This window comes from Pseudophryne corroboree, chromosome 1 (assembly GCF_028390025.1).
Source record: "Pseudophryne corroboree isolate aPseCor3 chromosome 1, aPseCor3.hap2, whole genome shotgun sequence".
Lineage (NCBI taxonomy): Eukaryota > Metazoa > Chordata > Amphibia > Anura > Myobatrachidae > Pseudophryne > Pseudophryne corroboree.
Window position 1 is genome coordinate 1,085,417,354 of NC_086444.1, and position 11,418 is coordinate 1,085,428,771.

The following is an 11,418-nucleotide window of genomic DNA, read 5'->3' on the forward strand; positions in this document are numbered from 1 at the left end:
TTCCAAATAATATATTACCCACAAAAGGCAATGCTTCCAATTCTTTCTTGGATTCCGCATCTGCCTTCCAGGTACGTAGCCAAATTGCTCGACGAGCGACTACTGTCAAGGCTGAAGCTTTAGAAGCAACTGTACCTACATCAATTGCTGCTTCTTCCAAGTACTGGGCAGATTGTCTTAAACGGCAAAAACGATCCTCTTGCTCCCCAGTAGGAGAAGGGATGCTGTTCTCTAGTTCCTCTATCCATTCGCCCATAGCCTTTGCTACCCAGGCCGAAGCCATAGCAGGTCTTACCACTGCTCCTACTAGAGAAAAAATATTTTTCAAAAGGCTCTCTACCCTTCTGTCTGTGACATCATTCAAAGAGGTAGATGACAGTGGTAAAGCAGATTTATGCACGAGTCGCAGAACATGTGCATCTACTTTTGGAGGAACTTCTCTCTTCGAACAATCCCCAGCAGGAAATGGATAATAAGAATCCCATCTCTTAGGAATCTTATACTTTTTACTGGGCGCTGCCCAAGACTCATCCATCATTTCCGTCAACTCATTTGACGCTGGAAATTCAGCTTTCACTGATTTTGTTCTTTAAATACAGGTGCTTTTGCTTTTAACGCTGTCTTGGCTGGCTGTTCCAAAGAAAGCACAGCCTTCACGGCATTAATAAGTTTAGCTACATCTTCTGAACTAAAGCTCTGCGACTGATCATGATACGGAGTTCATTCTATTGTTTCCTCATCATCATCCGATGTATCATCTTGTGTAGTCTGCCACACAGACGTATCTGTCTTAGTCTTACCTGCCCCTTGGTTGCTCGTAGAGGCTACTGGAACCAAACCACAGGAGGGGAGCTGCATGTATGGGTTCATAGTGTAACCTAACCCTTGAGGTGGTGCTACCGGAGCTAACCTGTCCGCTATTGAAGACAGAGTCTTTGCGAACATATTCCATGGTGGCTCTGTTGGTGGTTGAACCAACTCCTGCTTTTTACTTCGCTGAAAAGCGAAACAGTTTGCACACAAACCCTCATAAGTGACCAATTGATTCATATCAATTACCCCTGACTTACAAGATAAGCATGTTAGGGCTATAGGAGTGCTTGATAAATTCTCCTCATCACTTTTGCCGCTCACAGACATGGTATTAACCTGTTATTGACTACACAATTTGTGACTGAAAATCACCCTATATGTCAGTATATAGAGGTGAGATCAATCTGACCACAGTGCACCTGATTTGAGGGTCAGAACAGGACTGACATTACACAGAAAAGTCAGCACACATACTAGCAGTCAGTCACATGTTAAAGCATTAGACATTGTCATATGAGAATACAACCTCCATAATAACTTATACATAAGTAGGAAAATTGCACTTCTGTTTTAACTGGTTCTATTTTCAACATAACATGCAGAAAACACAGTAATATACAGGTCTCATATGCAATAGGTACTAAAAATTAACAATGCATACTAAAAAGTAGAGAGAATTTCTAGTACTGTATACCCTGCCTCCAGAGAGCGGGATACAGGGAGACTCACCACACTTCCATATCCAAGCAAATATGCTGGTAAGACGCTGAGTGGATTCAGACGCTACTGGTGTACACTGCCGCTCTTGATAACTGATAACGGACACGGACGCTCACCAACGGACGCTGAGCGACTTCCACGTGTATGCAGACACTAAGGCCTGCGACTCGGTCTGGGCGGGTTTATATCCAGTGTACACAACCGGAGCGTCTAAGCTGTGACCGAGTACCCTCGTGGTAGCGTCTGAGCCGGAAGTGAGGTCATTCAGTTCATGAAACGAGAGACACGCGGGAACTGGCCATGAACTCGGAGGAGGGGCGGCCAGGAGAGCGTCTGAATCCCCCTGTTGACTTAAACTCCCAGGATCGCGGCCTCTACCTAGTCCTGGCGCCTATGATCCCCGGAGCGTAGCGCTGTCACACTCGAGATGTTCGGCGCATCAACACACTGTTTGTAGTCTCCACCAAATCAGTGTAGCTGTGTCCTGACCCCTCTAGTAAGAGGAAGTCCATATACTCACTGTCTCCCCATGCTCCGGCCACAGCCTGGTTACGTCTGCTGGACCTGCTAGAACATCCGACACAGACGCCCGTCGAGACAGCACTGATACCCGAAGGTAAGCGTTGTTGCGACCCAGTGGGGAGTTGTTGGAGCGACTCTTTCTAATATGTGTTTAAGACGCTGTTAAGAGAAGTCGCTCTAAAAAACATTATAGTAAGTCTATAAAAATAAAGTAATGAAAACTTGAGGCTGCTCTCACAGCAGCCCTGTGACCATGCGGCTTCCTGCCGCACCAAGCAAAAAACTGATCTGACTGAGTCAGTGGGCGGGACTATATAGTGGAGGCCCCAATGCATTCTGGGAGGCCAGAAAGCTCGTGACCGTGTTGGTGCCATTATCGCTGTCGCTCGACAATATCCCAATGTTATCCTGTGGACCCAGCCAGAGAAATATATATATATATATATATATATATATAGGTGCTGGGTAGTACGGCACTCAGACGCTGATAGTCAAATTGAATGGGAGCCCTTGATAGCTGTCAACGTTTCAATTTAATAAATTTTTCTCAAGACATACACCAATGTATGTCTTGAGAAAAATTTATTAAATTGAAACGTTGACAGCTATCAAGGGCTCCCATTCAATTTGACTATCAGCGTCTGAGTGCCGTACTACCCAGCACCTATCTACATCTTCCAGCTTGTGGAGGACCAGTAAGGGCACCGGACCAAGTCATCACCATTACCAGTGAGTGCCTGATCATCACACAAAATTATATATATATATATATATATATATATATATATATATATATATATACACACGTGTGACCGGCACTCCAACAGCATAACATGAATACCTGGGTGCCCTCCCGTGGCACTACAGAGCCCAGCAGACAGCACAGATTGGTGGGCGGCACTCCAAGGTTTTGCAAGAGAAAATACACAGCTCCACAAGCTTTTTCAATCAACGTTTCAGACACCTTTATTTGCGCCTTTCGTCAGACACAATTAGCATATAACCGCGTCATTAAGCTCCGCCCCCTCCGCTGGGTTTGCAATTTCTCTTTCTTATTCTCCCCATACTGCCCAATTCACTAGGAAGTAGGCAGAATGCAGGAGGGGTGCCCACTCTTCCGGGGCATCACAACGTGGGTGCGGCCCGCACCTGGGTGTCACCTGCCAAAGGGTGACACCAAAGTGCTGACTGCTCTTCAGTGACAGAAGCGGGGTGCTGCACTTTTACATTATGTGCAGCACCCTGCTCCTGTCACTGTGCAGGAGCCGGCACTGCACTTACACTGGTCCCCGAGGCAGCCCACATCTCCGGCACCCCCCGGAGTGACGAAACGGGGGTCCAGGCCGTGATGCCACGCCCCTTTCTTAAAGGGACCATGCCCCTTTTTGCCGTAGCGCATTTACCATTTCTTCCCACACCGGGTGTCACAGGGAACAGTGACGCCTCTGCGGGGGGACTACCCGAGAAACTGGGTGTCTCCCGCAGAAACATGGAGAGTAGGTAAGTATGCACTAAGGTTGATCTTCGGATTGACATGAAAGTTCTACCACAATTAGAAGCAAAGTTATGAATTTTTTTTACTTGACCTTGCAAGCAAAATTTTACATTTTTTGTCATGTTTGCAACCCTGTTGCATGAGCACTGTGTACAACTGAGAGCTAAAATGGTTACATATGAAAGTAACTTTATGTCGTCTATCATCCTACCAAATTTCAAGAAAATCTGAGACGGTCAGGTTCAAAAGTTATTTTTTTTTGTTATGAAGTGTCATGGAATGACCCACATGCAAAGTGGCATAAATAACGCCAGAATAATAATAATAATAATAATATTAATAATTTTATTTATATAGCGCTCTTTCTCCAACAGGACTCAAGGCGCTTTACAGACATCAAAAACAATGCACATGATACAGAGGATTTGAGTAATACAACAATAGACAAGCAACACAGACATAAAAGAAAAACCTTAAGCCCACAGCAAGCATAACGCAGGATTGGTGCAGGTATTTTGGGTAATAACTTCCAAGGGTTGTGTATTCCACCCTCACAGGTACCAAGTGCAGCAGCCATCTTGGGCGCTCTGCGTAGGATTACCCAGGGTGGAATAGTCTACCCCTAGAAGAGATGACACAAAATGGGGGTGATTTCAGAGTCCTACAGTTTAGAGTAGGGTTCCAACAAAACCACAAGGTCCATGTATTTTTCATCCCATCCACAAGTGTACAGAATACATGTACAGTTGTGATTAAAATTGCAAAGAACAGCTCTTCCGATAAGAGCTGTGATTGCTATAGGACCTGAGGGTCCTATTGCGCATGCGCGACCCGCTGGGGACACTGAGCAGTTTCTTATTGGATCCCACTCTGAAAACTACGTGGAAAGAATCCCATAGGTTTCTATAGATGGTGTTACCTATCGAGTACAAGCTCTGTAAAGTTTAAACTTCCATGTGGGAAATGCATTCAAACCTCGAAAAACGCATTTTCCCGTTAGTACATCCCATCCTCAGTAATACCCCTTGCACAGCACCGCAAAACAAGGGCTATTGCAGGGTTAACCTGCATTACGGCTCAGTGTGAAAGGGTTAGCCCGGGACAAGTGACCTTGGAATCCAACCTGGGTAGGAAGGTCCCGGGTTACAGGGTAGTGGAACCAGTAACCAGGTCCGTTCACACTTCACAGCATAGTGAGAGCAGCATTCCGGGCAGTTGGAGAGCGATGACAGAGGGAAGCACCAACAATATCCTGGGTCCAGCCTGCCGTGTGAACAGGTTTCAAGCTGCTGTGAGTCTGACACAGCTTGAAACCCGTGTTCAGTGACCTGGCTGGACCCGGGACTTTGGTCTGAAAGGGGTATATACCTAAGTCACGTCTTGGCTTTTTGTAAATTACTGTACATTGATTTGTTTCATATATCTAAAAGAGATGCATATGGGGCTAGCTAGCAATTGATTGGACAATGGTGGTCATTCCGAGTTGATCGCTCGCTAGCAGTTTTTAGCAGCCGTGCAAACGCTATGCCGCCGCCCACTGGGAGTGTATTTTAGCTTTGCAGAAGTGCGAACGAAGGGATCGCAGAGCGGCTACAAATTTTTTTTGTGCAGTTCCAGAGTAGCTTCAAACCTACTCAGCGCTTGCGATCACTTCAGACCTTTTAGTTCCTGATTTGATGACACAAACACGCCCTGCGTTCGCCCAGCCACGCCTGCGTTTTTCTGACCACTCCATGAAAACGGTCAGTTGACACCCAGAAACACCCTCTTCCTGTCAATCACTCTGCGGCTGCCTGTGCGACTGAAAAGCATCGCTAGACCCTGTGTAAAACTACATTGTTCGTTGTAATAGTATGCCGCGCGTGCGCATTGCGCCACATATGCATGCGCAGAAGGGCCGTTTTTTTGCCTCATCGCTGCACAGCGAACGAATGCAGCTAGCGAACAACTCGGAATGACCACCAATGACTCTGAGGGAGCGTCTGGTTGACATGCTGCACATAAATATAGGTGGGGCTAGCTGACAAAACATCTGAGGTCCAAGTATTGCAACCTATTTCTGCAGCCATTACACATTATTTTCTACTGTCCTGACCATTTTTTAACCCATCTGTAATAAATCAGTGGATGTAATTGCACTTCCACATGGATTATCACATTCACTTCCTGCTATCATTTGGATTGCATTGTTATTCTGGTGCTTAGAACAGCACCGCAGTGTGATCCTTGGAGCAATGCTGCTGAAAATGTTCCCTTAAAACAAGGATTGAGCGTAAGCAATCTCTCTGCCATCTCCCACACATTTGGTTTTAAATATCTCCTGACATAAGCATGAGATCATCAATCAATTCCTGACAGAACCCAGACTTCAGAAGATCATAGCAAGAAAATGCTGAGTTAATGACCCCTGGGTTAATCATTTCTTACCAGGTTCATTACACACAGTACATTGATCATTAACAATTAGACAATAATTGTGAACCCAATCAAATAACCAATAGAATTAGCAACTAAAGTAAACTACTGATACTTGCAAAAACAAGCTTACTGCCTGTATAAATATAACTGAGTTCATAACAAGAGCCATGTACTATGATTTACCTATATGTGAGGTACGTTATGTAGTTCATAAGTATTTTGACTTGTGTATTTTGCTATTACAGTATGTTGAATACAGTCTCTAAAACATGGTTTCCCAACCTTGGTCTTCAAGGCAATCTAAGGTGAGGTACAGAGCAGGACGATGTGTTTTTTTTTCTCTCTGACGGCACAGCCTATAATATATATATATATATATATATATATATATATAAAATCTCCCACATTTACCTGCATGTGTGATAGAGCTTACACAGTGAGCGGGATGCAGCAAACCCAAAATATGCATCCAAACCTCCGATAATGTTGTTTTTGGAGGTTTTTAGCCGCTTACATCATATACACCAAACCCCAGAATGCAATAGATTTTGGGGGTTTCGATGAGGTGGGCAACGCCATGTTCAGAGGACGTTGCCCAATAGAAGCCTATGGGCTTCTTACTGCACTTTCCCACTGAGAAGGATCCAATCGGATCCCTTCCAGCACCCCACACGAAGCACGTGTCATCCGATACATGCGCAGATAGTGCGCCGGGTCATAAACCCTAAAGTCCTATCATCGCAATGGACAGCTCTTACCGCAAGAGCTGTGTTTTGTGATTGTATTCATGCAGATTGCGTTAGTAAACGCTAATATGCATGTGGTGAGTGGTGGGATGCAATGCGATGATTGATTTATCCTATCCACTGTGTGATATGGATGATACAGGTTGAGTATCCTTTATCCAAAATGCTTCAGACCAGAAGTATTTTGGATATTGGATTTTTCCGTATTTTGGAATAATTGCATACCATAGTGAGATATCATGGCTATGGGACCCAAGTCTAAGCACAGAATGCATTTATGTTTCATATACACCTTATACACACAGCCTGAAGGTTATTTAATACAATATTTTTAATAACTTTGTGTATTAAACATAGTTTGTATACAGTGAGCCATCAGAAAACAAAGGTTTCACTACCTCACTCAAAAAATTCCGTATTTCGGAATATTTGGATATTGGATACTCAACCTGTTCGCATTGGAGTGATATATAGTGCAGTATATTGCCTAATGCAGGCATTCCCAACCTCGGTCCTCAAGGCACACTTATACCTCTTTTCCGCTAGCTCTAAAAACACGGGTAAATGCGCGGGGGCGCGCATTTACCCGTATTTTTTCCTAGTGGAAACGGCCCCCCCTGCAAATTCTCGGATCAAGTGATCCGGGAATCCTACCCAGGTAGCTTGCCAGGTTGAACACATGTTCAACCCGGTAAGCTGTGTAGTGGGAACGGAAGCCGTGTGATCTCCCAGCGCTGCCCCTGCCGCATCAGCGTCACCAACCCGGCAATATGTCGGGTTGGTGGAGCTAGTGTAGAAGGGGGCTGTAGCATGGGTCGCAGACGTGTCAGGCTCCCGGCTGAAACCCGTGCTACAGGTGGAAAAGGGGTATAACCGTGCAGGTTTAAGTGATATCCAGGCTTCAGCACCGGTGGTTAAATAAAAATAAGTGGAGTACTAATTAAATCACTTGTGCTCAAGCATAAAAATCACTAAAACCTGGACTGTTATGCACCCTACACACTTGCCGATGTGTTCTATTTTGGCGATGATCGATCTTGATCTGAATGATGATCGATCATTGTCCAAATTGACTTGCATTGCAAAGCGATGGAGAACCAACAACCCGGGGTGCCGCGCATCGTTCATCGTTGGTGCATACACACTGAGCGATATGAACGATTCGTTTCTGAACAAGATGGTTCATATCGCACGCACACATCGGCAAGTGTGTAGGGCACATTAGTGTGCCTTGAGGACCGAGGTTGGGAAAGCCAGGCCTAATGTGTACCTGGCCTAACAGTCCAGGTTTTAAGGATAGCCATACTTGAGCACAGGTGACTTAATTAGTACCTCGTTTTTTTTTTTTTTTTTTACCATCCGTGCCCAGGCACGTATATCACTAAAACCTTTACTGTTAGGAGGTTGGGAAACCCTGCTGTAAAATATATGTTTGTGCGATAGTATATAATATTTATCATATTATTTTACACTATTACATACCTACCTTCTATTTTTTACTCTCCCACATCAAACAGCTTGTATTTTGTCACATTAGTCCTTCACTTTGTTAAAGTTAATAGAGAGGTCCGTATTCAGTCCTCAAGGTACCCTAACAGTCCAGTTTCAAGGATATCCATGCTTAAGCACAATTTCAGCTTAAATTGTACCACCTGTGCACAAGTATGGATATCCCGAAAACCAGGACTGACAGAGTGCCTTGTGGACTGTGTCTGGGAAACCCTGGGTTAGTGGTGACCTGTTTCCATTCATTGGTGTTTCTATAATGGGTGCAGTGTGTGCGGTGCACATGGGCCCCTGAGTCCAGGGGGTGCCGCAGGCATTTCTCCTATACTTACCTTTCCGGAGCCATCGCTGACAGTGCGTCTCCCGTAGCCGTCGCTGCTAGCTCTCTGAGCGCTGTAGACTCTGGCACAGTGCCAGAGTTTACAGCGCATGCGCAGGACTCTGAAAAATGTACGCCGCGCCATTTTTTCTGAGTCCTGCACATGCGCTGTAGACTCTGGTACTGTGCCAGAGTCTCTAGTGGTCAGTGCGCTAGCAGTGACGGCTACGGGAGAGGTGGGTGCCCACACACGGAGTCTGCACACGGGTCCCCTCCTCTCTAGAGACGCCGCTGTCTCCATTTAGGGAACAAGCCTGAGGTCTAGGACAGCACATTTTGGGTGCACAGCACTTAACTCCATTAATTAATTTACTGTAGTTGGAAAATGAATTTGAAAAAGCAGAACCAATATTACAAGCCTGTGAAAAGGATTCAGGCTGGTACATTTTCTAAGACTGCTAAATAGAGATCCAATTATGATACCAGTTGGATACCGCAGCCTAATTGTGCTGTGTTATTTGTATATTAACTGGGTAATGCAAAGCATAGCCCCTGGCAGCGCAAGAGTTAATAATGAAGAAACAACACACAGAGCAGCTCATCCAGGTGCTCAGCTATTAGACTGGGTGGAGGTCACTACACAGGTCAGTGGGCTGGATTCTCAGTTACACTCTCATTCACTAGCAGACCACCCCCAGTGCTCTCCCTGGCAGCGCAAGAGTTAATAATGAAGAAACAACACACAGAGCAGCTCATCCAGGTGCTCAGCTATTAGGCTGGGTGGAGGTCACTACACAGGTCAGTGGGCTGGATTCTCAGTTACAACTCTCATTCACTAGCAGACCACCCCCAGTGCTCTCCCTGGCAGGTGAGCTGTGTGCGGGAACAGCAAATCATTATTAGCCCTCGCAGTCTCTAGGTTTCAATCCCACTCACTGTGTTTTAAAGTCAGCTACTAAGCAAGCGTGAAATGATATTAATGGGAGGCAGACATCCCTGCCAGTAAAACAACAGGTTGATGGAATGTATCTGTGGAATTATACTAAATCACATTGCCTGATTCCAACAAGCATTGGCAGATATCTGTAGAGCATTGTTACCTAGCAATGAATGAGTTAATCATTCCCCCAACTCTAATGGTTAACACTGATCAAACAACCCTAGTCCTCAGGATGGCTCAACAGGTTACAATGTAGCAGCCAGTATATCAGCTTGTAAGCAGGTGTCAATCAGTGCATCAGTCATCCAGATGAATTCACCTGTCCTCAAGCAAGGACAACCTTGTGTAGTGACTCTGTATGTATGTGATGCTAGCCATTTGGGAAAAAAGTAATCACATTTAAGCTGCAATTCCAGTACAGTGTGATTTGCTGTCAGACAAGTATCAGACTTACCTGTAACACACAGACCCCCCAAGCCAGTATATATCATTCTTCTCTCTCTCTTTTTATCAATCAGGGGAGGATAAGAGGTAATAAAGTCTCTGTGTGCAGTGGCATTTGCTGCGTCTCATTGATGAGGTGCCCCCTGGGGTCACTGATCACTTGGTGCATCGGTGGCACTGCTCAGCTGCTAGGATCTCTCGCCTGCAGTGAGACTATCTGATGCATTCTCATTGAGCACCCACTGAAGGGAGAGCCAGCCTGCTCCCACCCAATGACAATCCTCATTCATGTGGTAAGACCACCCACAATGAATTATTCATTATCTGGTTCTCAGGGGCTCCACATCCAAAGCTTAGTCAGACCTCAGACAGAAAGCTCTTAGCTGCTGCAAGGTGGATATTTTCATCTCATTCTCTTATGCATGAACATTTTAAGAGAACCGTCAGGCTGAATTTAAATCACTGCCTGGAGAAGGGACTTTCATAGGAGGGAGAGGACTCTTCATCAAGGGCACAGACCTGACAAGGTTAGACGACACCCTGCTGTCCGAAGAGCAGAGTCACTTGGCAGAAAGTTTAAAGAGTTCACCTCTGGCTGAGGACTGAAGGAGAACATAATAAGGAATTATTGACGACATCACAATATTGTGTTTTATATTAATACCAAAGCGAATACCAATAATGTACTTATACTACACATGGGAATTGTACATGGGTCCTTCCCGGGTGAGGCCCGCCACGAGACCCCTTTCAGACTGGCAATTTGGCAGGTCGGGTTGCCATCGGGGGTGGGAGCGGAGGCAGCGAAGGCGGCACTTGGAGATGAGATCATGTACCTGACCCGGTAATAACCCTGCTTTATTCCCGGGTTGCAATACTGGGTCAGGTGACCCGGGAATTCGGGACTTACCCCTTTCACACCGCACATCGACCCACGCCAACCTGGCAATATACCGCTTTATTTGTGCGGTGTGAAAGGGATATAAGGTGCTGATTTATCACCATCCGCATCCTCAGATGTGGATGGGATGTGATAAAATCGACCCATTCCGCGCTGCGATAATTGATTACATTGCATGGATGTATCAATAATAGCATGCAGGGGCAGATCGTGCGAGAAAGCCCTGTCCCAGTGATGCCACTCCACAGCATTGTAAAAAATACCCTGAGTATGTGCTGTGCATGCACCGCTACTGACATTGCTTCTACAACTGCCAACACTGCCCTGCACCACGACCCCCACCGCTGATCACACTTACCTACCTGGCTCCCTGCTGCTGTGACCTCCTGTGCTGTAAAGTGAGCTGGCGCTTTGTAGCATCAGTTTACTGCAATAGGGGTTCACAGGAGTGGCAAGAAAAATCTGTTTTTGTTTTTTGTTGTTTTTTTACACAGTGATCAGCAGCACGTGTGTCTATCGGACACACGCAGCTGATTACACTGCCAGCTCCCCGCACAGCTTTATCTGCCTAGGGACAGAGAAAGCTGTGCAGGA

The 11,418-nt window shown here is 45.7% G+C and overlaps 1 protein-coding gene across 1 annotated transcript in view; it reads right to left on the reverse strand.

The window, feature by feature from the left end:
• Positions 1–10,259, reverse strand: part of PROM1 (prominin 1) — a 359,429-nt gene extending 349,170 nt beyond the window's left edge. Inside the window, exon 1 of the mRNA XM_063921206.1 lies at positions 9,934–10,259. The gene's annotated coding sequence lies outside the window, so the exon portion shown is untranslated. The remainder of the gene's footprint in view (positions 1–9,933) is intronic.
• Positions 10,260–11,418: the final 1,159 nt, after the last annotated feature.